Below are 16,213 nucleotides of genomic sequence, written 5' to 3'. Positions count from 1 at the left end.
GAATTCTATGCTTCTCATGTTTGCACATAAGTCCAAAAATCTCACCATACACAACCTTGAAGCAGGACAGTCCCACAATATTCCTTTTCCTGTCTCTTGCTTTCCGAAGGTGCTTTCTTTAGAAAATCATTTATTATTGCTGAGGGACAGTAAGGATTGGAACTACCGAATATGGATATAGGGTGTGTAAATGTAGTCAGCAAATGTAGAAATATTATGGGTGCTCCAGGAAGAAAATTCTTTTGATCATTGGGTATGGGGGATTGAGGAGAAGGCAGGCCTGTGGAAGTCCCTGATGCAGAGGTCAATCTGCTGAGAAAGTTGTGTTGGTGTCTCCTTTCACTCCATGGAAGACTTAAGCTCTTGGCTGATTAAGTAGGACATCAGGTAAGTCTTAGGCCTCTGGACACTTAACTTGAGATTCTAAAATAAAATTTCTAAGGGGCAGTGAGATAGGCTGAAAAACAGGAGTATCACTACTAAGTCAGAGCTTCGTAGTGAGACCCTGTACCAAATACATACAGAAAAAATTTTCTTAATCCCTTCCTTCTTTCCAGTAGGTTAGCTTTTGGCCACATTAATCTACTCTCTGTGGTACTGAGGTAGGAAGCTGCAGTGCTTATTTTCAAATCTAGTGAATATAATTTAATACGACTAGCTTGATAATAAATGCTGGCTTATTTTGAGTTAAAAATTTGAATTTTGATTTTTGTGCTACCAGAAAAGTAAAAAACAAAACAGTCTTTATTCTGGAATCATTTATTCACTTGTTAAATCCCTTCTGTGTAGGTGATGAGGGCCTTTGGATTCGTGGTATGAAAGTGACCGAAGCATCTTTGTTGGTGACGCATCATGTATGTTGTTTCACATTGAAATTCTAAGCAGCATGAGTGTTTTAGAATAGGAGAAATAGAAACCAAACAAAATTACTCTAGTTAGGAGAAAAACTGCTTTCTTTTCACTGCAGTTTAGAATCTTATGTCTAAGACTAAGCAGAAAATGGGAAAAACAGCATGAGGGCAAACACTAGTGGAATGAGGTCAGAGCTGAAAAGGCTAAGTCAGTGGAAAGGGGAAGAAGAACCAGGATTGAGGAAGGCCATTTAGATCACGAAGCTTCCAAGATCTTCTGTTCCTCAATTAGTGCATTGTGATTCCAAAGATGTAAATGGGTGACACGATATCACTGGGCTGTGATACATTCTTCACGTTCTCACTTCCCTTGCTAATTCTGGCATCAGAAGCTGTTGGCAAAGAACATGCTCAACAGTATACGGAGATACATCTAAAACAGATGTTCCTATTCTTAAGCAAATGAGAGATGTTTAAATTCAGATTTGCTCATTAAACAAATGTCAGAGATTCCTTAGACTGTGGGAGCCAGCACTCCTCACAGTAGGCATGCATCTGGCCAACACACAGGTTTAGTCCTCTGGTAATGAGACTCCCACAGAGAATGGAGGCTGGGCTGGGACATCCCCAGATAGAGGGTAGACTGTGTGTATGTCTTTATAGGGAAAGAAAATGAAATACTGTGGGCGATCCAGGAGGAAAGTGCTTCTGATCATTGGGTATGGGGGGACAGGGAGAGAAGGCAGACAAGGCAGACAAGTGTTTGTGAAGGAGATAGTAAGATGGTTTGTGCTGCAACAAGTTATAGGAGTTCAACAGAAAAGAGGATCCAGCCATCAAGGTTGGGAGACCTGCATGATGAGTGTCATGAATCACAGCTTGTTTGAGGCAGAGAAACAATGTATTTGAAGTCTCATATTATGTCTTCAAATCCCAGCCCTTCTCCTTGTAGATACTGACCTACATATGGGTTAGTTAACATTTCTGAATCTCTGATATGTTTCAAAGTAGGACAATAATGCTGAGTTTTGCATTGATATACATATGTACGTAAAGACTGGTCATAATCTATGTAAATTTTTGGCACTCAATGTGTGGTAGTAAATGCTATGATACGTAGTTAGGCTGTCTCAAGCTTGGAAAATACATTAGAAAAGATCAGAAAAGTAGTTTGGGGTCAATACCTAGGAAAGTTCCTTAAAGCTAAGGAGCTAGTTAAGGAACTTTCCTAGGTATTGGAAGGCCAAAACTTTTGACTAGTCACTAATATGCTTAAAGATTAGAATTGGAATTTTTTTTTCTCATAATAGTGCTGAAACAAGTTTTACTGAAGAGGTTAAAACAAAGACTCATTACCATTAGATATGGAATATTCCAGAAACTTGATTATCTATCTGCTTTTTCACTTTGACAGCAATAAAAACTCTGATTTTATTTTATATTAATTTTATTGAGAAACAATAGCAATGAGACAGTTTCAAAACCGATTAACAGGACAATTGCAATAATCAATATTTCTTTTGCATATTATTGTCTTCATAGTGGTTAATCATAGTACAAGATACAGACATAATATCTTGTCCAAACACTATTAGCACAAATCTTTCTTCTCATTGAATTAAGAGAAAGTAGCTGTATATCTATCCTAACTATTTTGTACACACAGATACAAAATGGTCCTTCATTTGTATCCCCTTTTTTGTTTAGTTTTCTCAGTAATGGGTATCCATTGCCATTTAAATGTTGTAAGTGCCTGAATTCAGCAAAACAATCCAATATAGTCCAGTAGTCCATAATAGTAGTGGGTTATCCATAGGACTGGCAATGTCAGAAGTTGTTGACTTGAGCCTTTTATAGCTCAGCATATTAATAAGGCTTTAGTTTTTATACCTCATTTTTATATTCTTCTGCTAGATGGTTAAGACCAAGATAGAGTAATACCTATATAACAAGAAATGTAACTTTTGTATCTGACAAGGTCAGTCAAATCCCCTCAGGATTTATCCTGAAACCCTGTACTGCAGTTTGTAGATCCTTTGTCAGTGTCAGCCATGTGGATGAGTCACGGCCATTGCTTGGCCATTGTGCTCTCTGGGAAAGCCTGAGAGAATGTTTTCTCTCCATATGACTCTCCTTAGGCACACTCTACATCATCGATCACTTTCCTCTTTGGCCCTATAATCTCCTTGATCAGAAAATTTGGGACACAACAGAATTACAGGATGCTACAGTCCAGGTTCTCCTGTGTCCTGAGTCCTCACTGACCTTGAAAGGCTAGGGCCAAAATTTTGGCTGTCCTCACAGCCCTTCTTTTTCTCTAATTTTTGGTCTGCAAACTTTAGTTGTTAACCCTCCAGAAGAGAAGCTTAATAATATTATTACGCTATAATATAGGTAGTTGAGCTTAACCTCATTATCTATCTGAATGTCACACATCTTAAACATAACATGGAGCAGGTATTTTCCATCAGGTATTGATATGTTAAACTTTAAATCCCTACAGAATGTGAGGAAAAAATAAATAATAAAAAATAGGAATAAATCATTACATATTTTTACACAGAAATTTAGAAATGTAACCATATACAGCATTGTAGCATGACAATCCTATGATATTTTTTTTCCTTGTCTCTTGAAAAACTCTGATTTTTCACTGAAGAAAAGCCAGGTTTTCTGGTGTGTGTGTGTGTGTGTGTGTGTGTGTGTGTGGTGCCAGGGATCAAACCTGAGACTTTTGTTTGCCAGGCAGGCACTTATACCACTGACCCTGTTATTTCTTACAGCTATATGCCTCTATGTGACTAAGTTCTGTTCAGAAGTATCATGCAATATTTTATGTTATCTACCATCTTAGCCTAAAAGATGGCTGACACAACATGCCGCTTCTATCTTCTTTATCATTTATGTCCTGTTGCTTAGGTCACAGGCCATCTTGATCTGCATCTAGTTTCTCCTTGGTCCTTCAGCAATATTGGAGTGATGAGAAGGAGGAGGTAGCCTGACAACATCAGGTAATAGGATTTTCATACCGTCCCTTGACTACATTCCATTAGACCTCTACATGATGGAGGAATAAATTACCTTTTTGAGGCCAGTAGAGTTTGAGATCCTGACAAAATTTAATCCTAAACAATTCAGAAATAAAGGAAATGAGTGAATTGGAGCTTAGTTTGCAGGATTTCAGGCCAATAGGAGACACCAATATACAAAGGAAGTTTGCTTGGAATAAGAAAGGGAGGATGATATGGGTTTATCCGGTTAGAGATGGTAAATGGAAATAAGTGTTAGGAACCTCATGACAGGGCTAAGTTGGAGGTTTAAACTTATGGCAGGAATCAGGTCTTCAAATAGCTATGATAGTTGAACATAGGAGAAAAACTTCAAAGGATGAAATTTATCTTTATATAGATAGAGGGGGCAACCAAGATAGTGATTTTCAGCAGGAAGAGATGTATGACAAAGGTGAGGGATAAACGGTAGAGGAACTGAAGTTGAATTGGTGAGTCTTCTTTCTTTTGCATGTGATAGGCAGTGTGAGGAAGGAGAAGGAATGCCAAGGTGTCCTCCAGTGAAGGATGTAGTGATTGTGGGTCTGCTTCATTAATGACTATTATGCTTTTTTTCTAGGATTTGAGAGAAAGCCTTGGCTCTAGCTTGGAGGATCGTTTTCCACCTTTATTGCTTGGTTATACTTTGGTTGGGTTCTTCTCAGGTGGGCAGCTGTATATTACAGCGGACCAGTGATGGACTTTCTAAGGAATTCCAGGGAGGAAATTCAGTCTTGGTTGAAAAGTCGCTTCATGGATTTTGGAGCTGCAAGCAGATGATCGTGCTGCTTAAATGAGTGAAGACTGATAACTCATAGATGATTTGGGTGTTGGTTTCAAATAATTATTAAAACCTCAGACTTGATATATCTTGATACTATGTGAAATTCTTACTGGACTTCATGATTTTAACCTATATAGTAAATGGTTATAACTGTAATGGCCAGTGATACTTTTGTCTGGGCAAATACCAGACAGTTATAGGTATAATTTTGAGAAGGAAATTGAGAAATATAAAGGAAAGAATAGCTTGTACAAAGGTAGGGTTGGGAGATGGAGAACATCATTCTCATCTCACTTCCTAGTAAGCTTGTTCTGCTGAAGTGACCTAGGCACCTAGTGTGTCTACCCTTCTCCCACTCCCATTGCTAAGGGCTGAAGGTTTGTCTGCCATATCCTCTCAGTTGGAGAGGATAGAAAATTGCCTCCTGAAATTCTGTGATTCTGGAAAGTTCTTGGAAACTTTATGTTTGACCACTATGCTCATCCCATGTTTTTCTTCTTCCTCAACAGAAGGAGGCTTCAGGCTGCAGAAACTTCAGTGCTATTAGCTGGGTTCATCTGAAGTCTGCTAAGGCAGAGTTCTCAAGGGTTGCAAAAATATCCCACAGGGTGTTGTGCAGAGTAACAGTGTGTAAAACAGCTCTGTTCTATATTTTCAAAGTATAACAGTGTAGTGTAGGATCATGACAGACCCCAAAGGGTCACAGACCATGAGAGCAAACTAATGTGCCTTGTCTCCCAAACCTAGACTGGTGCCTTAAAAAATGCTTGTTGGAAGAATTTTGAGTGAATATCTTTATGGCAAGAATATCTGAAGGTGCCTCCCAAAGTGGCCTGGCCTCTGTAGTTTCAAAGGTAATGAAATAAACACCAAGGCTAACTGGAGGAACAGGATGGGAATGAGGCCCAGCCGGGGAAGAAGAGAGAGACACAACACATCTTCCCATCAAACATTTATTCTAAGTACTCAAATTCCTATTCCTTTCATGTTAGCTATGTGATATTGGACAAATTCAGTGTCTGTCATGTTTTTTGGTTGGCAGTACCTACTTTATGGGATTATTGTAATAAGTAGATAAAATTTATGCGAACATGCTAGGTGAAGTCTAAGTGACAAAATGTTAGGTATTATTGATGCTTATATAAGTAAGAAATTATAAAAAATTGGAGCACAGTTGAGGGTGTTATGTAGAGAAAGGCATGAATGGATTGATTGGGCTCTGAGCCTCGGAATGTGTAGGGAGGCAGGTGACCCCACAGCTCAGAGTCGTATGACGGCTGCCGTTCCTGATGACGGTGTGCTGGGCATTTTGTATGTAAGGTATTTTGAAGGCTCAGCAATTCTCCTAGCAAAGTTATCATTGCCATTGTATAAATCAGAAATCTGAGGCATACTCTGGTTGTAAAGATTACTGCTGGTGACGCTGCTAGTGTCAAAGCTAGGTTTTAACCTTGGTCTCTCAGGTTCACACAGCAGCTCTCCTCCTTCATGATTCAGGATAAAATCAATACTCTTGGATGTTAGTAGACCTCTTTTCAGTTTGAGCCCTTGAGAAGACTGGCCATCTTGCTCAGTGAGACCTTGTGAATCTGTCGGGGGTAAAAAAGTACAAGCTGAGAGTAAATCATCATACTTCACTCTATCTTGAAGAGAAAGAACAGACAAGGGGGCTGCACACAGCCATAGCATTGAGCAGCACAGAGATGTGTATCCAGATGCCTCCTGCCTTGCACAAGTGCTGCCAACAAAGCTGCCTCCAGGAGGGCGGTCATTTGTTGAGTTCCAGTTTCATTCAGCTTCCACTCACATGACTCTGGAGGGCTTGCAACATGCCCTTTCCTCTTAACTGAACATTTCCTAGAATTACTGTGTGACTGACTAATTCTTTCTCTTACTTTATTGGAAATTTAGATGGTGCTGATTTTAAATAGGCCCATGAGGATGGAGAACTATTAGAGAAAGCACAAACATGAAGAAGAGGTTAATTTTTTCTGAAACTTGAATTTAGGAAAATCCCTTATCTTTCAGTAGTAGACAGAATAATGGAAATACTGTATATCTTTTCAAGTCATTCCACAAATATTTAAGAGCCTACTGTGTATGTTTTAGGCTTAATACTAAGTGCTAAATGTACATCGGTTTATAGTTCATGCCTCTTCTAGGGAGTAGGGTGGTGGTCCTGCATGTGACATATTGTTTTGGATGCAAATCCAAAGCTTTTGCAAACAATGTGAATTTTTTCACTTAGAAGACAGGAATTGCATTTGTTTTGTTCACACATACAACATTCACAGTCTCACACAGAAACTAACTCAGTTAGACCCCCAAAAGTGTCTTTTTAAAAAAAATGGCACAAAATTTCTGATCACATGACCAAATGGTCAGAATGAGTTAATGTACTTCATGAGTGTCTTTTCTTTCTTTCTTTTTTTTTTTTTTTTTGTGAGCTAGAAGTTTTTGGTTTCCCAAAACTACAGGGTACCCAAATGTTTAAATTCTGGTAATTGGTAGGTGTACTTAGTCATAGATTTGATGAATGATTTATCTCTAATAAAAGCAGAAGTCTCATGACAAGCTTAGCAAATTGTTGGCAGTTTTAAGCAATTACACTAGATAGCTCAAGAAAATGTCTCAGCAAATGAGACTTACTAGTTTGTATAGTCTTCCCGGAAAACAGCTAGGAAAAACTTTTAAAATTAAGTCTGTCTTGTTTATTTATTTTTATTACAAAATTTATTATTATTATTTTTTAATGATTTTATTGAGAAACAAATAGTAATGAGACAGTTTCAAAACCGATCAGTAGGACAGTTTCAATAATAAATACATTGCACATTGTTCTCTCAGTGGTTATTCATTGTACAAGATGCAGACATGACATCCCATCCACAAACACCATTAGAACAAATCTTATTCATTGAATTAAGAGAATGTAGCTGTATATCTATCCTAACTATTTTGAATATACAGATACAAAATAGTCATTCATCTGTATCCCCTTTTTTTGCTTAGTTTTGTCTTGTTATTTAAAAGCAGAATTTGGGGAGCTGGGAGATGGCTCATTAGGATAAGTGCTTCCCTGGCAAGTGCAAGGGTCTGAGTTCAATTCCCGGTTCTGCCAAAAAAAAAAAAAATAATAAAATAAAATAAAAGCAGAATTTGTCTGTACATTGAGCAGGTTATGGAGATTTGATTAGATATTTAATGGTATTTTATATAATTTTAATATGTAAACTTCCAACCTGCTAGATGTCAGATTATGTTCTCCCAAGTCAAAGACTGAATTCCAAGAGCACTGGAAGTAATGAATAGGAAAAATGCATTGAGAGAGATAGCTCATGAGAGACAGGAGACTCAAGGTGAGTTCCAACGAGCCCACTTCTCAAAGGAAATTTTATAGAGCAAAATCATGAAATGAGCAGAAAATCATGAGATGGGTACAACATGGATCAAAAGTATGATCAACCAACAGGAGTACAAGTATACCTACAGAGGTAATATTGATCCGATGGGGAAGCAGGTCATGTAGCAACTGTACATGGAGCAAACAAAGACTTTTGGGAAGGGCTGGATGAGGAGTCTATTGAGACTTGATTGGACCAAGTGAGACCTCTTATCCCTTGGGGAGTCATGCAGACCTCGTCAGTCTGTCTCTATCTTGAAGCCTGGCCTTCAACTGTGTGTCTCCAACCAGAGCTGTAGTGTTCTCCTCATCTGCACTGACTACTTGAAGGGCCTAGTCCTGTCTGACTGCCTCTTTTATCTAACTTAGCTGTCTTTGATAATTTGACAAGATTTGTAGGTGTAAATTTCTCAGAAACATATTATAGCACAAAATGTAGAAACAATAGTCTCCATTTGATTAAATTCTATCTATTTTGGATGATTTTTCTTGTCCCTCTTTTTAAAAATTCACAGTCTAAATTTAATGTTATACATCACCATAGTATTTATGGAAGAGATTACATCTTACAGAACATTCCAGTGCAACTAAAAGCCACAGCAAGTACTACAGTTTTTATGCTTGAAAAGAGTTTTAATCAGTGATGAATTTAGAATTATTGCCAGCTGATTCTTGAATCTTTAGGCTTATACCTTAAGAACACACTATCAGTTGTACATAAAATGCCATTTATTTATTTTATTAATGTCCTACTTATTCTATGATTTTGTGGTTAAAAATGTACTTGCTGGGCCAGTGAGATAGCTCAGTGGTCTAAAGTGACTGCTTAGGCAAGCTTAGGCAAAGCACAGGGACTGCAGTTTGATCCCCGGCACCACATGCTTTGCCCTGTCCCCAGGGCAGGCTGAGCTGGAAAAAAAAAATGCACTTTCTTACTTCAAATACAGGCTGAAAGTATTTTCCGTGAACTAAATAGTAGTCAGTGACTTCCCAGCAGTCAGTCACTGCCACGCCCTCTGGTTCACCCCCATATTTATTCCCTATCATCACCTATTTTTTCAATTCAAACAAGAATTCAGTCTGTTTTGTAGAATTTCACATGAATGCTAAATTCTTGGTGATATTTCTTTTTGCTTTTGTGTTGTATTTAAAATGCAGTTTCTCTTTGAAAACCAAGCTTAATTCATCAATTTCTGCAATGCAGGAACACCCATTAATTCCTAAAAACTCTGAATTAAATCTAATCCTTTGAAAATCTGTCCACTTAACTCATCACTATTAATCAGTATAATGTTACTTAACAAAGGGTGTTTGCAGAAAGGAATATTTATAAAGGGAACTAAGACAATATCAGAGCTGACATTTTACGTTCAACTTGGGAGGTTAAAGAAGCAGCTGAACATACAGCATTTTAAAGAAATTTAAAACATTGCATAAGTTAATGTGATTTTAGCTTAAAATGTTTCATGCTATTTTCTGATTATAAATGTAACATTTCTGTTCTTACAAATTGAAAAAATGTAGAAAAGTTTAAAAAATGACTTTACTATCCAAATGAAACTACTTCTATTTTTTCTTCTTTTTTATCATGCCTTGTTTTTTGCTATATAAATTTATATATATATATATATATATATATATATATATATAATTGGGGTACAAATATATGCAAAAATTTTCTTATAGAATTAAAGGATCTCCAAAATATGGCTTTTCTGGAGGGAGGTTGGAGTTATCTGTTATGACTTTAGCTCTCCTTTATGTAGTCTTGCCTGTCAAGTCCAGAAGAAAAAGCATTTTTTTTCCTTTCTTTCTTTCTTTCTTTCTTTCTTTCTTTCTTTCTTTCTTTCTTTCTTTCTTTCTTTTTTTGTGTGTTTTAGGGAAGGATCTACGGGGTGTTTAGGGTCTCACTACTAGATTGGATTCATAGTGATCCACCTGTTTACAGTCTTCCAAGTGGTGGGATTACAGGCACGCGCCTCCATGCCCAGTCTCAGTGTCTCAGCATGCCCTGGGGGCGGGGCCAGCACAGCAGGCCCAGGGATCTAACTTCTGGTCCCTGTGCCTCTTGCAGGCGATTTAATCCACTGAGCTATTTGGCCAGTCCAGAAAAAGCATTCTGTTACTTCTTCTATCTAAACATTATCTAAACATTATTTGTATTATCCCCTATTTCTTCTCTTCCTTGTGCACAAAGTTTCTTATGGCTTATGGCTTATATCCAACTTGACATGCTCTTCATATTATATCAAAATTTTGTGTAATTTTCTAGGCTTCCGACTTAACATTTTAATGACTATAACATATTCCACTGAAACTGAACAGCATAGTTCATACACAATTTGTCATTGTTGAGTTTATATTTGGTTGTGGTTTTTTGAAATATTGTTGAGATAAATAATATTTAAATTATTTTTAAACAAATGTGCATCTAATTGGTATTGTTGTATAAATAACTCCTAGGTCTAAATGCATATCCTACCACAGGTGCCAGTAATGTAAATCAACATTTCTGATGTTTGTCATTTGAAACTGTCCTTAGAACCCATTGATGAGTCACAAGTGAAAAACCAATCTCATTATTTTATAACATGTCTTGGCTTGGCCCCAAATCATTCATTCATCATATTTGGCTGTGTCCAAGAATCAATTCTAATTTTAAAGCACCAAAGTTTGCCTTTATTTAGATCATTTGGAAGGTTGCCTGCGGGATGATCTGCAGGCAATTTCAGAGGAAAAATTCCCCAAATGTCTAGAGTAATGGACCGTTACTGCAGTGACGGTGGAGTGTGCCATAGTGCTGGCTCTGGAGGGTTAGCGCTCCTTCTATTGCGTGAGTGTGGGTAGCTCTGTGGCCAAGGCCATTAAGTCTTTAACTCGAGGCTCACACTGGGTGTTAAATACCTGTCAGCTTCTTAGGAATAGGGACAGATTCTTGCGTGCCACTTCTGTTACTCCTGGACATGTGAGATATACCTATGTGTGCTTGTGCATGACTCTGAAGAAGTGAACGTCCTATAGAGAGTACCTTTTCCTCAGGAATAAGGACCTATCTTTGAATAAGCCCTTTCTTCTGTTGAAGGTTTTAAAACTGTCCAATACTCCAGAACAAGAGCCTTAACATTGCCTTGGATGGTTTGAATAAAAATTCCCGGGTTTCTACTGAATCAAAAATTCTAGAGGTTGGACCTAGCAATCTGTTTCAGCAAACCCTCCATGCTACTCTGACGTTAATACATGATCAGTGAATGGTAAATTTTGCTGGAGAAAAGCTGATGGTAAAGTCCAAAGAGGTCATGTCAGGATGAAAGAAAGTGGCTGTTCACAGGCCACAGGTTGGCAAACTGAATAGATGCAGTGCCTACTGTGGGCCAGAAATTGTGCTAGAGACAGGGGAAACACAGAAACAAAAAAAAGATAATGTCTTAGTTCTCGTGGAGCTGATGGTTTGGAAGAATAATGATGCACACATGGTCGTAAAACTTGTAAATAAGTGCAATACTGTGTGATATTTCAATATAAATCTGTGTGCGCTGCATGAGCCATAACTGTGGTTCCCACCACTGATGAACCTTATGTCATGCCAGGCACAGAGCACGTGCTACAAATTACAGTGCATTGTTTCTTTCAATTTGCCTATCAGAAATAAAAGATTCATGAACATTTTGTGGCCTGAACAGGTTCTCTGAAAGCTGCAAAGAATAAAAGTCTGGTTTCAAACTTCACCATTTAATGTTCAGAATACTTGATCTAGTCATAGATACTGTATTTGTCAGTCCACTTTTGAAATGAGTATTTTGGATCCTATCTCAGAATTAATGTGATGATTAAATAAGGTAGTGTGTGAAATTATTCAGTTCAGTCTACATCACAAGCATATAGTAGACAGTAATTATTTTTATCGCTACTAGTATATCATCATTGTTCTCATCATGAGAACGGTGAGCACACTTTGGAAGATTACATAGAGTTAAGAGCATGACTTGAACCAGACTGCAAGGGTTCAGTTCTGGCTTTGTCAAATTCTAGCCGTGTGGGTATAGCTAAGCCTCCTTGTATTTCAATTTTCTAAAATTGGAGTTTTCAAGTCCTTGTTCCATAGGATTGCAGAACTTGGGAGAGAAATAAAGCATGTGAAGTAGAGATCAGAGGAAGACACACAGCACAGGCTCAGTAAATGCCAGCTATTATTGTCACTGATTGATTTAGACTGTTCCATAGACTCAAAGAAATCCTAGTGTCTGATTGGGATGTTTTATGGTTTTGATGGAATACTATATGCTTTGGGTATTGACCGAACAACTCCTTCCTTGTCACTCAACCTTAAATTTCTGGGATCAAAACTTACTATAAACTTCTCCATGCTGGCTAAAACTAATAATAAGAAAAAGCTGCTACCAAACTAAAATGTAAAAATTGCCCTTGGAGCAGGGCACATTGACATATACCTGTAGGTCTGTCTAAGTGGGAGGCTGAGCCAGGATGATTGCCTGAGGCCTGCAGTTGGAAGTCAGCCTGGACTAAATAGCAAGACCCTGTATCAAAAGCCAGAGGGAGGAAAATTTTAAATCAAAATTCATTCATTTTCACTTCATGAAAATATATCTTCTAAGCAAATATGCTGATAACGATACACAGATTCTGTTTGTATCTATTGTTTTCCCCTTTGAAGTTACTAAGTAGTTCACAGAGGTTTTATCTGTGCCAGCCCTCTCTTCAGAATTAATCACTGCCTTTCTATATCATTGTGTGGGACAGAGATCTCGTATGTGACTTTTGTAAGGATTAGAAGATTGAAATATGTATCGGTTACCTCTGAGGGTAATAAGACATACACAAATGTGAATAAACAATTCAAACACTGCCAGATGTGCAGAAGGCCCCTTGAACGCAAATGCGATTGGCAGCAGGGAACTATTAGCATTCCAGTTCTGCCCGGATCATACATTGCCAGGCTGGCATTGCAGAAGGATTCAGCTTCAAGTATATCCTGTAACTGACAATGGAAGAAAAAACATTGATATTTTTCTATTAATTTGGCTTGGGCTCTGAAACATCTCTGAGTTTGAATTGCAAGTATTCAAACCACTAGTGTGGTAGCTTCAGACTTTGCTTCCAGGTTCTTTGCCTCTATAGTTCATACTTTAAGAATTTAATTCTGTTTACCAGTAATGCTGTGGCTTGCTTGGTTGCAGCTTAACAGGATACCTGACATTTTTCAAAGAACTAAGAAAATATTAGCTTAGTTGGCTTCACTATAAATTCATGTTCAACCTTTATCACGTGCATACTCTGTTCAGTTCTTTTCTTTTTACATTGTTTCATCTCCGTTGGACATTCACACGGCACCAGTCTTGCATTTTGTTGCTATGCCTTCTGAAGTTCCTCTGATTTCCTCCAGAAATGTTGTGGAAACATTTATACGGAGACAGAGCAAACATCTCAGTACATATGATTGCTTTCTTATATTGCCAGAGCATTTCTTTTCCAAAGCAAAACAAGTAGAACAAAGTAAGATTTTTAAAAATAGATTTTGCTGCATGTTGGGAGATTTCAGTCTGGAAAGATCAAACAAATTTACAGTGGCAGTCGCACGGCATGTAATACAACTTTTGCCACATCTCACACAATCGTGGCTTTTTAATTCAGGTATATTATGGCTTCTTGCAGTACAGCACTGATATATCTACTTTGGCCATTGCAAACATTGGGAGTATATTTGGCTGCAGATAAAAGATAGTTTGACTAATGATGGCTATGGTAGAGTTCTCCAGAGAAACAGAACCAGTATGGGGTGTGTGTGTGTGTATGTGTGTATGTGTGTGTGTGTGTGTGTGTGTGTGTGTGTGTGTGTGTGTGTGGTGGGGAGATACTGAGAGGGGGGCAGAATGACCAACAATGACAGAAAAAGAGAGAGACAAGGAAAAACTATTATTTTAAGCAATTGCTTCACTTAATTATGGGGTTTGACAAGTCCAAATATGTGCAGTGGCAAGCTGGAGATCCAAGAGAGCTGATATTCCTGATCAGCATAGGGCTGAGAACCAATAGAAATAATGTCATGAGTTATTAATGATATTATTAATATGTACTATGAAATAATATCATAGCTGTTGCTTCTTCAGTCTGCAAGCAGAAGTCTGATGTCCCAGGCAGGAGTTCCCCCTCCTCAGCCTTTCTGTTCTACCCATGCCTTCAAGGTTTTGATAAGACCAACCCAACCCGGAGTAGGCAGACTGCTTTACTCAGTCTACTGATTCGAGTGGGAATAGGTAGAAGGTCTTCGCAGACACACCCAGCATAGTGTTTGACCAGTTGCCTGGGTGCTTTGTGGCTCTGTCAAGTTGACACATAAAATTAACTATCATGGTGGCTTAGAGCAATAGGGGTTTATTTACCATACTGAATAGTAAATCGTGGTGGGCATCTGATGAACAATGCTGTCAGAGGCTCGGGCTCTTCCTGTCTGTTTTTCTATCCATACCTTCACCCTCGTTCTTGGGAGTATATGGTTACAAGATACCTGTTGCTTCTTCAGGCTTCCATACTTGTCCTAACCTGAAAAGAAACCCAAGGGGAAGGGAGGGAGAACAGTTTGCATCTCCCAGCCTTTGCTTTTGTATTTATATATTTTATATAAAAAAGAAATCAGATTACTTACTGAGAAGGTTTCCCAGACACCTCTGACTCCAGCTTCTGCCCGGAGCACATTGTACACCTAACTTCTCCTTGCAAGGGATGCTGGGAGAATGGGCATCTCGCTATTTAGCCTTTTTGTGGAGGAAGGAGAAGAGGTTTGGGAATGGTGTTGGGTGAGCCATACTGCAGTTACTTGTCACAGCCTCTGATCAGGAAGAAGCTGGGCACAGGTTCAGTCAGTTCGTCAAAGTATTTTTTGCAGTGAGTTTTCATGAGCAGCACAGGTCACATTCTTTCAATGTGTGCAATTGTGTCCATATATTATTTTAGAATCTTTTTAAAAATCACATTTCATTTTGGAAATAGTGTAATTTCAAGTCTTACACATTCTATCCTTGCTTATATTTTACATTTTTTAAAGATTTGAAATTGTATTGATACATTTATTTTGTCTTTTTTGTACATTTTATAGTTTTTCTTACACTAAATTAATGTTATAGAATCTATGTTCTATTTATTAATTACATATTTCTTTTTATATTAAAGAGAAATAAATAAAGCAAAAATGATACAGTTTCTAAACAAGATGACAGGATATTAACAATGAACATCATATTGTACATTGTTACCTTTAAAGTCGTTGCTCAGATTACCAGATATTGATATGCAAAATTGATCAAATAATATAAGCACTATTCTTTTCCATGAAATAATAGAAATTAGTAGCACAACTACTTTAGCTATCTTGTTTTATATATATATATTTTTCTTCCTTTCCTTCTTTTCTCATTTCCACATCCAAGTTAATTACATGTTTCTATGATTTGTCCTTGTATTTGTGTGTGCGTGCATGCGTGAGTGTGTGTGTGCGTGTGTGTGTGTGTGTGTGTGTTTGAGACAAGATCTTGCTATGAGGATCAGGCTAGCCTTGAGCTCACTTTGTAACCCATGCTTTACTTAAACTTTCAAGGATCCTCCTGCCTCAGTCTCCTGAGTGCTGGGATCACAGGCATGCATCACTATGCTTGGCTTCTATTGATCTTTGTATTTTGAAGTCCAATAAGGCAATGCTATTATTTTTTTTTTTTTGTATCAGGAATAGAACTCAGGGCCTTGCATTTGCCAGGCAGGCACTATGCTGCTGAGCTATATCCCTAGCCTGGCTGTACTATTTTATATAAATATTCTATATTGCTTACTTTTGAAACATATTTTATTATCAAATGAATTAAGCATGTGCATATTCATTGAACACAAAGACATGGTAGAAACTACAAATGTTTAGAATGTGTTTGAAATATGCACAACTCTTGCTGTGTGCAAAGAAGAATTACACATGGTCTGGACATTTTTCTTTTTTCTTTTATTTTCTTTTATTTATTTATTTTCTTTTTTCTTTTTTTCAAAGTTTTATTGATAAACAGCAATGAGACAGTTTCAAATCAAATCGGAAGTACAGTTTCAACAAATAATACACTGCATATATTCT

The 16,213-nt window shown here is 37.7% G+C and overlaps 1 protein-coding gene across 2 annotated transcripts in view; it reads left to right on the top strand.

The window, feature by feature from the left end:
* Cpq (carboxypeptidase Q) overlaps positions 1-16,213 on the top strand; it is a 610,322-nt gene that overhangs the window by 213,036 nt on the left and 381,073 nt on the right. The gene's annotated exons all lie outside the window — the stretch shown is intronic.

This window comes from Octodon degus, unplaced genomic scaffold (genome assembly GCF_000260255.1).
Source record: "Octodon degus isolate 3935 unplaced genomic scaffold, OctDeg1.0 scaffold00134, whole genome shotgun sequence".
NCBI classification, from domain to species: Eukaryota; Metazoa; Chordata; class Mammalia; order Rodentia; family Octodontidae; genus Octodon; species Octodon degus.
The sequence above is the reverse complement of the archived record's forward strand: the minus strand, read 5'-3'. Positions and strand labels throughout refer to the sequence as shown.